Raw genomic sequence first — 12,642 nt, 5'->3', positions numbered from 1 at the left:
ATGGGAAGAGGGAACGGGAAGAGGAAATGGGAAAATCTAAGGTACAAAGTGCAAGCTGCAACAACAACTGAGCGAAAGTGAAGACGCAGACCAAAAGGATGGGCACACACGCTGACACACACACACTCACTCACGCACACACACAAACAATTACGCGACTGTTTTGCACTTTTGTTTCATTGAATTTCTCTGATTTTTCCTTCTTTTATAAACATGTTTCGATTTGCTTTGCCTTTTTATTGGTTATTTTCTGATCGATTTGTTGCACCGTTGCGGCAGGGGACTCTCTTTTCTCCACCTCCCCCTGTTTTCAACACTTACGCGTAGGACAAACGAATTAAAAGTACTGCGTTTCTCGGCATAAAGTAATAAACTAAAAACAAGCGAACGGCCACGATTTAAATTTGGATGGGATATTAGTTTTTCGTTGCGTTTTGCTAATCGGACAAAAGGAAGGTAAATGACAGTTTTGACAGTTGGCTGGGCATAAGCAAAAAGCGGAGAGCAGCGCGAGAGAGCCGATTCGGAGAGCGCGAGAGTCGTTCAAGAGAGCGACAGCGAGAGAGCCAAAGAGAGAGAGGTATTAAATAAACGAAAAAGCGTGCATGAAAGATTGGCAAAAAAAGTTTTGTGCAAAAAAAAAAAACGATACGCCGAACAGCGGAAAGCAAACAATCGAATTCAACAATTTTTGTTGCAAATTTCAACGCCAGGGACTTATTTCTTTTTAGTTTTCCTGGCAAAGGCGGCTCACACCCACACATACACAAACTCCCAATGTGTCTCTCTCTCTCCCACTCTCTTCAAATCGGTAGAGAGTCGGCAATCCACAATTTTTTCGTTCTTTCGATTTTGCACATCTCTCCGCTTGTCACTTTACTTTTCGCAGCTCTTTGGCTTTTTGCAAATAAATTAATTTTTCAGCGCACATATAAATTTTCCATCAGTGCCTTTTGTGCTCCGTTTTCTTATTCAATTTACACGCACACACAGCCGCAGCAGCAGCGACACACACATCTCTATATCTGCATGCCAGCTCGCTCACACACACAGCGACGCACACGTCACACTCATACACTCACACGCACGCACATACACAGTTTTTTCTTCGATTTTGCGCTAGCTCTCGCAGCCTTTTTTCGCTTTTCCTCCTCGATTTCAAGGGCGCCGCGAATTAAGCGATTTTGCAACACGTTCGCGGCGCTTTCGATTTGCGTTCTTTTACTTTTTGTCCGTCTGCAGACAGCGAAAAAGACCAACAACTTGCCTTGCGTTTTTGTCCCAACTCAAATGCCAATAAAAATATAATATCAACTAATAATACCAAATACCGAAAACGGGATTTTTTGGCCGTTTAAACGGTCACACTATGCCGCTTAAAATGGATATTTTTAGTATTATTTGGATTGGTTCCGTGCTAAGCAAATTAATCGGTTGTGATAGTTCTACACGTAGACGATTGTCGTGCGATATCGGATATCGAGTAAAAATCGTTTTCTTATTTTTCAAAACCTAACAAAGTTGATGGCTGAATTAGAAATAATTACTTATTATTCTTTGTATGACTGGAAAGTTAAATGGACACTGAACTTATTTTTCTCTTATACTTGGTGGCAATAATGGGTGAAATAATGTATCCCTACATTTAATTAAAAATCCAGAATGACCACCTGAGCTGCTAGCCAAGCTAACAACCCCGCAATTTTTTGACATTTGGAGCACTCTAGTAAGTACGGACTATTGTTTACATGCGACACAGTGTCGAAAGGTTCTGATTGAAATTCTGACCAACGAACGAATTCTGAATTCTTTAAAAGTCAATTATTATCTTTTAAATAACTTTTTTCTTTTTGTCTTGTAATGCATATTCTCAAATATTGCAATAACGATTTATTGATGCAAATTTTGTTTCTCGAGGAAAAAACTTACGTAGAAGTACGAAGTTACATATTTTACATGCATAATGTATGTATAATACATTTAAGCTTGGTTTGGTTCTTTGCTTGATGATGATTTTGAAGCGAATTCCAACGAACAAAAGCGAATTGAAACGACAAGCAAACTTCGACCAAAATGCGATTGTTTTCAAAAATATTTAAATAATTGATAAAGTCCTAAAAAATTAATACTTTAAAATTTTTTTTATTTTTTCGCTTCTTTGCCTTGCCTATACATGGTTCTTTTTTTTCTAATAAAATAACAAATTCAGCTAGTAAGAACTGTCTAACAATTACTAGTCACTTTCTAAAACTTTTTGCTGTTGTGGCTGTTGTTGCTGTTGTTGCTGTTACTTAAAGCCTAAATATAACATTTAATTATTGTCAAATGTGTTACAAAACTTGAGTATTTCATGCTCTAGCTCGAAAGTTGTACCTTTCAACTAAAGCACATATACCTGAGTAACAGGTATCTGATAGTCGTGTTTTGCTGCAAGCTACCTTTAGTTTTTGAATACAACCAACTTCCTCGCACATCCTTCACCTGAGTAACATTCCCTTGTGTTTTTTTACTTATTTTCCTGGTGGAGTTCATTGAAGCGTTCTGATTTCCTTGTCAAAGCGGAAAGAAATCACGCTAATGATCGACGCACCCTCCACCAGTTGAGATACATATCCATATATATATAAATATATGTATATAATTATATTTTCCAGCTGACCACTTGGTTTGCAGCGAAACGTGTTCGGGATTAGAATTAATTCCACTGACCCCAGCCGCCCCGCCCACTTTCACCCACCCGCCGACTGCAGGCGACACCCTCGCGTTTGGCCGACGTCTCATTTAAATTGCAGCAGGCAGGAAAAACATTGGCAAACGCAGACGCCTGAGGCCGAGCACCAGTTTTCCTGGGTTTCCCCCAAAAACTGCCCCGTTTTTGCGCCGGACATTCAAAGGTTTGCGATTTGCCGGACATGTTTCGTGCGTAATTAGTGCAGACCGATGCGTGTGCGTTGCACCCTCGTCGGATGGCGAAAGTCCTGCGATCCACTCAGTCGTGCTTTTCACCCACTCTCTCCAGCTTTTCCCGCATTCTTGCTCTTCTTTAACAATTTCCATTTGATTGCATTCGTGGGGGGAAATGCTGGCTGCGGCATTCATTAGGGTGACCAACGTCGACGGGCTTAACTGTCATTTCCATAAGACGCCCATTTGGTCAAGCACATACTGAGTATTTTCCTGAGCGAAAGAAAATGTATGGCTTACAGTCAGCAAATAAACCCTATTTTTTATTTATTTTGTATTCATTTGTGTGTATTAAAGATAAGAAATCAAACATATTTTGGATTAAGATAAAGCTAAACTTACTATTTAATTCGTTTTCTTGTGGTACATTTTTCAATCGCCTTCCACTGATCGCTATATCTTTCAGATCTACTTGGTATCTCATAGTATCTTTTTTTACCTGTGAAGTTTTATTTTCGATATTTGTTACTCTAAAAATCAACTTATTTTCCTCAGTGTAGGCGGAACTGCCCAACTCCCTTGGAAGCACACACATCCCCACCGCATATGCAAAACTTTGGCGTTTCATTTGAATTTCCTCCCTGCGCATCCCACGTCGTCTCCTCTTTCTCCTCTCGCACTTTCTCCTCATTTCGCTGCCCGTAATTATGAAGATGAATGTCCTTATTGCTTTTATATCCCTTTTGCGTGTGTGTGAGTGCTCTCAGTATATGTGGTTGAGTTCAGCCGCCGACATTCTCTATTAATAATGCTTTCAGTCACACTCTGCATACAAGTTCGTTTGAATTTGTTGCCATTCGGAACGGACTGTTGGTATTTTCCTAGCTACTGAACAGTGGGGCAAACTTATTGAAATGTTCTACATGATTTGTTAAAAATATAATTAAATAGAGCCATTATTAATATTGGCATTTTGCAATGTGCATGTGTTAATAAAGAATGTTTATGGTATTGATATTATACATATACATATCTATTTTTCGAACTTTGTAGAGAAATCAAATCTTTTTTTTTTAACGGATTAGGTGTTTTTATTTACTCCCAAATTTAATAAAGTAAGAATGCATCTTTTAAACCCTATGCTGTTCGTGAAACTGCATTTGATGAATGGTATTTGGTAGTATTTTCCACCTTTCCAAAAGTCCGGCATACAATTGATTTTGCCCCACTGTGCCGCAGGAGCTGCGCGTGCAACGTGCCACGCCTGCCTGCCTCCCACGCATCTCGTTTCTTCTCGTTTCGCCGACGGCCGTGGCAATAATAAAGGAAAATCCGACAGGATGCTAATGCGTATTTAGTTATTTAGTTTGTGTGTGTGTGTGCGCTTGGTTGGTGGAAGGGGGAGGGGTGGCTAGGGGACACAGGACTCGTCGCGTTTATGTTTGTTTTACGCGCGTGTGTGTGTGAGTGTGTGTCAGTGGGGGATGCAAAAGATATTTGCATATTATCGATTTTGGGTGCTTGGGTTATTTTGGGAGGGGGAAATAGTGTAAGGAGTACACATCCATTCTGATAAAGGAAGAAACATCCTTAAAGCACAGCGAGCAGGCTCATCTTACATTTATAGAAACTTAGGGACATTTAAGTAGCTTAGCATAGAACTTAAACCGATCAATTTGATTTTCGAATGGCGGGCGAAATTCGAAACTGAGTGGAAAACGTGTTGGGCACACACAAAATGGCCGAGGTCCTTTTTGAAACGTAAGCGGATTTCAACAATTTAAGCAAAACATTTTCTTTAGAGGGCAAAATGTCAAACGAAGGCGAAGGCGTCCAATTAGATTTGGCCTGGCTGCAAAAACTTTCCAATCAACCCTCACAAATTTGTGCTGCGTGGGATTTTTGAGCAGCTGCTTTGAGGGAAAGTCCTTGCCAAATCCTTCGGCATAAAAGGCAGAAATTACGAAAAGTAATGAATTGTAAATTGAGTTAGTAATGTAAAAAAGAAAATTAACCGATGTAAAGAGGTTTAATTTTCGTAGAAAAGTCTATCAATTTTGACATAATTTTGAAGTGGGAAAGTTCATATTTTATTAGCTGTTACTACTTCCTAATGAACTTTTTAAAATATGCTGCGATGATCTGCAGACAGAGGCAACAAAATATTTTATGCTTCAGTTAAACACTTGAGGTATCAGCAATAAAAAAACAAATATTTTTTTAGATAATCCAACTGCCTGAATTGCGCCAAGTAAACAAAATCGTATACGCGTATTACGCATTAATAACAATCCAATAGGATTTACAATGCATTGCAAATGTCATAAATATCAATATGAGAGACAGTTGACTAGCTGCGCAGCTTTTTTAGATATAAATTTAATTTTAATGGCCGCAACGTCTAGGCGGGATAACATGAATGTCCTATTTAAAGGATTAGCCCATTGAGTTATGAGCCCACAAAGCCCAATTGGACATTGCCACATAAAATATGTCTGCGAGAATTTGCTTTTTAAGTTAATTTTATTTTATGTCCCCATGTCCCTTGGCCAGCGGATTGTCCGCTGCGAAACGCGTTCCTTTTTTTAATGGTGATTTATCTGGAGGCACCGCAAGCGAAAGCGAAACCGAAAGCGAAAGTGAAGGAGTTTTCCGGGGCGTAGGCCCTTTTTTATGGCCAAATCCAGGCTGACAAATGGCCAACGGACTTGGCCATTAGAGGCTGTTCAATCGAATTCGAATCTAACGTGTTACATATTAATTGCCCATAATTTATGACTGGCATTACGGAGCAACAACTCTCCCTGATTTGTGTGGTGCTCTCTTCTATTTTCCAACCTATCTTCAAACCCCGCAGAATGCTTTTCACTTTGCAGAACTAAATTAGGCGTACATAAACCTAGGAAAAAAACAATTTCAAAGCTCATTAAATTGCTCACTTTTTTCATTCTCGAAGTGGATAAGTCTAGTCGCAAACTATGGCTAAATATTTTTGGCTGCTTCTTTGGCCCGAGGGTTGTCCACCAGCCAGACTTTTTCGTGGATATGGAATCTATGGATATCTATCATCTGATCTTGGTGGGGGTTGACGGGTCCTGAGGGCGTGCACATAATCACGAGTGTCGCAGTTGTTGAATGATTGCAACACGTAAGGCGCAACAAATTGTGCTTCATAGGGATCGACATGAAATAGTTGCTTTGGATGGGATTAAAAACAATGTATGTAAGTGTTATGAAACAGCAGAAAATGAAAGTTATGCTATGAAAATGCAGCAACCAATGGTGTTTCATAGGGATCAACATGAAATAGGTGCTTTGGATAAGATTTACAACAATGAAGGTGTTATGAAACAGCAGAAATGATTGTTATGCTTTCAAAAAATTCATTTAAAAACTTATTTAGGCTTGGTATATAATGGGAAGCCCATTTTAATAGTTATTTTAATTATTTTCATTTCCTCACAGTTACTATAACTCCATCCCAGTCGTCTAATTAAAGTTTCGAAAGGTATTTAATGCATCGGTCTATAGCTACATGTTTTCCCTTGAGAGACTTGCTCGTCATCCGAATCGGCCCTTCCAAATCGCATAAGTAATTTCCCTTTGACAGCTCGCCGCCTTCGTATTATGTTTTTATCTCGACACTTGGCAGAAATCTATTAGATTCTGAGTCAGAGATCTGAGCACATCCCGTCCCCATTCCCACTCCCATTTCCATTTCCAGTGCCAGGACACACTGCATCAATCCTGGCAGGACCCATGCACGTCGCCTGCATTCGTAAGTCTGCGCATTTGTTTCCCTTTTGTGTGCTGGGCTCTTTCATCTCTTTCATCCCGGCCTCGTCTACATATGCACAATTAATATTCAAGCAACCGCTTCCCCCACTCCTCCCCCCAAAAGGACCTTCCGCAGGACCCATCTCCGATCTACTCGCCTTCGCAGGACCTTCCATTGGCTTCACGCCCCGCCATTTGATGGGGTGCGAATTGCGATTCAGCAGGGTGCGATGCGACTTATCCGTGGAGTTGTGCTGTCCGAGGGAAGAAAGTAGCAACTACTGGGGGTTCGAGTTGGATTCCAGTTCGGATTCGGGTTTGGGCTCTCCTGGTTTGGTTGCTACATGGGTCCAGGGTCCAGGGCCGCATTAAGTGTAGACATTATTCATTTTTGATGATGAATTTCCATGTCTCGCATGTCTGGGGTTTTTCCCTCGCCTTCCTGTGTGTGTGTGGGTGTGTGTGTCCAGTAATAAGTAATAAGTGCCGAGCGGCGCAAAAAGAGATGAGGGAAAAAGTAAAATAAATAAATCCAAGTGGGGGAGGCACATGAAAAAACTTTTAGTTCTGTTGCTGTTTGGCATACAAATGAGTTAAACTTTGAATGGCAGTTGCTGAAGGGGGGGTGGCTAGGATGAGGCTGGCAGGGGGGAACTTTCTGGGAAATGACCACTTTTTTGGGGTTCCTTCTCCGCAGATCGTGACGATGATGGGGAGCTGCATAAGTGAATTCTGGCAAGTACACACTTTGCGGTCTGTGCGGGGATTGTTATTGCCAATAAACAAAAACATAGAGAGTGCAATAAATTATTTCGTTTGATTTTAAATTATGTTCTTTGAGGTAAAAAGATGTAGTTTTGAAAAAGATTCTAATCTATAACTAACTAATAAGCTTAAGTGACGTATTGCATATGTTTTTCTCAAAAATAAATAATTTCTTTTTTCTATAAAAGTTTTTAATAGAAATAATATCATTTGTTTCACTTCACTGATTTATCACTGATTATTCTTTTTAAAAATATATTCCTTTTTTCCTTACAAGTTTTTTATAAAATAATAATTGTTCACTTTTCTGATTTATCCTTGATTAAATTTCTTAAAAATTTCCTTTTCTCATACAAGTTTTTTATAAAAATAATATAATTATTCCACTTATCTGATTTATCATTGAAGAACCACAGACTTTTTAACTGGCTTATCGCGTAATTTTGGTTGTTCGAATATGTTTAACAAGTGTGGGATACTGTAAATACATAAAGTAAATATATTTAAACATGATGTTGGTCTTGACTTACCTTATGCCTTTAAAAATAGAACGGTAATAGTGGGAAAATATATTAAAATTGGAAACAAGATATCGAGCATTCTGTAGGCAACGTTTCTCTTATTGGTCGTGTCCTCCACGCCCAGGACATTTGTCTCTGAGTCAAGGCGATGACAGGCCTAACCATTTGTGCGTCCTGCTCCTGCCAGGGTTGTCATCCCTTTCGACGGGCACACGCACTCGTTAGGAAAGGGAAGGGGAAACGTTTGGAGCGCGTAAAGCTCATAAAACACATTAAATCCAATCGAATAATCGAAATGTCACATTAGTTTCTAAAATATGACCAACCAACACGTAAGGAAGTTGCGTCGTAGCCCAGTGCTCCACCATCCATTGCTCCACCGCCCACGCAGTTAACGAGAACCCAAATGTGACCAAGCATATGACCAAAAAAATAAAGGAAACTCTTTTCAAACATCTTCTTCTGCCGTTGTGCACTTTTCCAAATGCCAATTTGGACGCTGGGCATTTCCAAACGATTTCATATTCAAGTTGGAGATATAGACGGTCCCCGAACACCTCGCATCCTCTGCAGTCCTCGGAAGTCCTTCGCTTTTTATGCCTGCTCGTCCTGTGGGTATAATTTTAATGGTCAAATCGCTGCTGGGGAATTGTCTCTCCGGCTCCCTGGCAGAAATGGAAATTGCTTTTCCATTATTTCCATGTGATTTTGTTGGTCTCGCCTCGGAATTGGCATTGAAAACGCATAAAAGTAAGCATTTCGCATTTACAAAGATCCCAAAGATTTATTTGCACGCTGAGCCTGGGGATATTCGAAATGTATTTGTAAGATTCTTCCAATGAGCTGGGAAATACACAAATTACCGCCTTGGGATTTGTCGGACTTCGCATAGAAGCGTGTTTTTTATTGTGATTTTTACAATAATTAATGACATGATTAATACAGTAACTTTGAACTTGTACTTTATTTGAATCTAACATTTTGCTTATTATTTGAAAATTTTATACTTACATATATGTGCATATATGTAACATATATTGCAGTTTAATAAGCTTAACACTTTTTCAACATTTTCTAAATCTTCTGCAGGTAAATTTTCATTTTACTTTCGCCTAAGTCAGTTTCCCACAGCTTCCTTCGCGAAATAAACCCATTAAGTGACCCCAACTGATCGGCGTAAATGATTCAGCTATGCAGGAAATATGATTGATGACTTCCCCCGCCCACCTTGCTTAACCCTTAACACTTGCTTAACCCTTTTGTGTGGCCATTATGCCCCATTCCTCGCAGTCTGCTTAAAGTTCATTAATAAGTTTTGCGTGAGCCAAAAATGGCGCCGCTTTGGAATCGTGACAACGTGGAAACTCTGCACTTTGGGGTTGCAAAACTTCGGTAGCTGAAAGCATTTCGCTGTACCCATCGCTGAGTTTGGGGGAAGAAATCCCGAGTCGAGTTGAATTCTAATAGAAGTTTTGCAGCAAAGTGCCGCAGACAGGTTAATGACCAACAGCAGTTTTGCATTCAAATGCTGCAGCAACCCTCGCACGAGGGTTGCCACCATGACAGACGAAAATCTAATTTACAACATGCAACTGCCACTTTGGGGGGTGGCTTTCGCCAAAGACGTGGCAGTGAAGCAAATTCTGCGAGCAGGAGATTAATTACACTCGGGGGGCAGTTAATGAATGCTTGCGGGGGCGATAAGGGGTTAACGTTTGGCCGGCTCAAATTACCGAGAAACTTTCCCCCGACGAGCATGACAAAAATCGGAATTTTCAACTCTTTTCCTTGCGGAAAGCATAACTTTTCCATTAACACAATGGCGACGATGAGCCCGCAAATCGACGAAACCAAATCGGCATAACGTGAATGGAAATTATACATGATTGATTTCATATTAGTTTCTGCGAATACTATGAATCGGTTGAGGATTGGGAAAGAAAATGTTGCAGGATTATGTTTTTGTCATGATGAACGAAAGGGTTTATTGCTCAATATCATAAATCACTCAGGTACAAAAATAAGTGTATATATAAAATATTCACTGCATATTCCCAATTTCCGAATTTAACATTCTCTGCATGATCATTACACTACAAATGATGTGTCTGCAACATTTTGTGCATCAATCGCTTTTCCATGCCCTTTCCAACACTTATTTAAAAAGGAATGCACTCCAGATTAACTAATTTAATGGCTCATATCCTTCGTGCTGCTCAGCAAGGCAGGACACGTTTTTGGCCATACACCGACTCCATTCAAATAAAAAAAGCGCCGGAGGTGAGGAAAATGTGTCTGCCCTGCAGCTTGACAAGCCAAGATATGGCCCATCAAAAATGTTCAAATGTTCGAATGTTCGAATGTTCTTTTTAAATAAATGTCTCATTATATGGCTGCCACGCCCACCGCTCGCCGCCCACACACGTGCCGCCTTCCGGTTTAGTTGGGAGCTACCCACCTGACCGTAGATTTTTCACTGCGGACATGTGTCCAATCAGTGGCAACGTGCAACGAACCGTGGCAAACAGGGGAAGAACCTCAGAGCCCCAGACCCACAGTATCGCATCCTCTCGAATTCGACGGATTCTCCACACGAAATAGAAAAAAGGGGCTACATTTTGCAACATTCTATTTACACTGAGACACGGGACAAAGTTGGGAATGGGCGCTGTGATTATTTGTCTTGTGCCAATATATGCCCTCCTGCATTTTAAATACGAGATAAATAAGAGGGAACGAAACATCAGTTTAATTTCAATGCTGATGAACTCAAGTTGGCGACTCGGGTGCTTTTCTTCTTTTTTCATGTTTATTTAACGTTTCAAATGTACATACACAGTTCCCAAAATGGGGCAGATAAACACAAGTAAAACTTTGTAATATCGAAGGAACTCAAATGGGGAACAAATATTCATGGAAATAAATAAAAGCCAGCAAGGCACCGAAATTGAAAATGAAATTGATAATGATTTTTGACACTTTATTCAACCCATTTCAATAATGAAAATGATTATATATAGCAATCTTATCTTTTTAAAGAGAACTGCATAACTTTGGCTTGTCATTGCCAAAGACCACGCCAAATTCCGTTTATTCCTTGAAAATTCCTTGGAACAGCTTTGAAGTATTAACCTGGTGGCTAAAAACCTCTTCCATTTGCCATCGCCCCCATCAAAAGTTCGAAATAAAAGTGAAATGGCAGCAGCTCCACTTGTCAGCCATGCCACTTTTCGACTAATCAAAATGCCTTTTGAATGCCCGAGCAATCAAGTTGGATTTTTCATTTGATGCCCACGCAAAGTCGACGGCAGAGGAAAATGCGTAGAAATTAGCACAGACTTGAATGGACGCACGAGTGTCGAATGGCAGCGGAGAGGGGGAGGGGGGCAATGAAGGGGGAGTTTTCCAGGATCAGGATGGTTTTGGACTGGAGGAGTATGTTTGGCCTGCAGATAAGACAGTTTACACACTTTCGCACATGTATGCGAGTATATGTCAATTTCTTTACTTCGTTTTGAGGGCAGGAGTAGCCCAAAATTCTGGCTGCTTTCTTTTTAAATGAACACAAAAGTGCGGAGAACGAAATGCCAAATAGAAAGTTGAAACAGAAATGCGCCAACATCAAATATTTGACTTTGTATTGTATGTGGCATGTGGCAAGAGGTATGTGGTAGGTGGTATGTGGCACATATACTTCTGCCTGTGTCATGTGCGTGCCAATCAGGCGTGTGTTCTCTTTAGGACTTACATGGGCATTGCGGGTGTAGCTTTCGTTTCTAAATTTTAAATTAAGTTTTGCCATGCGCTGTTTTCCTGGCCTTCTGCTCTTGGGGTCAAAAGTTCCTGCTCCTGGCACAAACACACATCAAATTCACAAGAACCCTCCAGTCAAACTTTCGCTTTCTGCGCTGCAAAATTTTCATTTGATTTTCTTGTGTTTGTTTTGCCAGCGGCCTATGGTTTGTATATTGTGGATGTTTTTTATGTATATAGAATGTCATTGGAAGTAATACACTGGTAAGCCTAAACAAAACCTTACAATCACTTTTAAAGGATTACAAATTGGTAAGCAGAGCTGTAACTTAAATCCAGTCACTTAAACCTAAAGAATGATACTCATAAAAGTGCCACAGATTTCTGCGCAGTAACCGAAACTAAATCAATCTTTAACCTTCTCCGTTAAAGTGTCTTAGCTCTTGGAATAATTCGAGGCGCTTGCCACTTGAGCTGCTGGCTCATCAATCAACATCAGCAGCTCCAGCCGAATATGAATATGACATTTTTACGCAAATTACACGCCACTCGACAATTGGGCAAACAACGGCCTTGGGGGCCATATCCATGCGATACATTGCTAAATCAGAGTGAAAATGGACAGGGGAATTGCCATCGCCATCGCCATCGCCATCGCCGTTCGTGTAATCAAGTGAGTAAATCAAATTTGAACAGTTTTTCAGCTACTGTTGCGAATACTGTTGCTTTATTTTCTATTTGTGTGGCTCGCCCCCGCCTTTGCCTTTTTTAAACGCATGAAAAATGATGGTCCTGCGAGCCGGACAATGGCGGAGGATCAAGTGCGCACCAGAAGAGACCCGGGGACAGCCCGGTCATTCATCATGACACCCTTCGGCGGGAAAGAAGGACATCGTCCTCGTTTATTATGCAAGCTCATGCC

General features: G+C 40.5%; 1 protein-coding gene across 1 annotated transcript in view; it reads right to left on the bottom strand.

Annotated features, from left to right (window-relative positions):
• The window catches only part of LOC122617256 (protein bunched, class 2/F/G isoform-like), a 30,188-nt gene extending 29,732 nt beyond the window's left edge, over window positions 1–456 (bottom strand). Inside the window, exon 1 of the mRNA XM_043793067.1 lies at window positions 322–456. The gene's annotated coding sequence lies outside the window, so the exon portion shown is untranslated. The remainder of the gene's footprint in view (window positions 1–321) is intronic.
• Between the last annotated feature and the right edge of the window lie 12,186 nt (window positions 457–12,642).

Source organism: Drosophila teissieri, chromosome 2L (assembly GCF_016746235.2).
Source record: "Drosophila teissieri strain GT53w chromosome 2L, Prin_Dtei_1.1, whole genome shotgun sequence".
Lineage (NCBI taxonomy): Eukaryota > Metazoa > Arthropoda > Insecta > Diptera > Drosophilidae > Drosophila > Drosophila teissieri.
The sequence above is the reverse complement of the archived record's forward strand: the minus strand, read 5'-3'. Positions and strand labels throughout refer to the sequence as shown.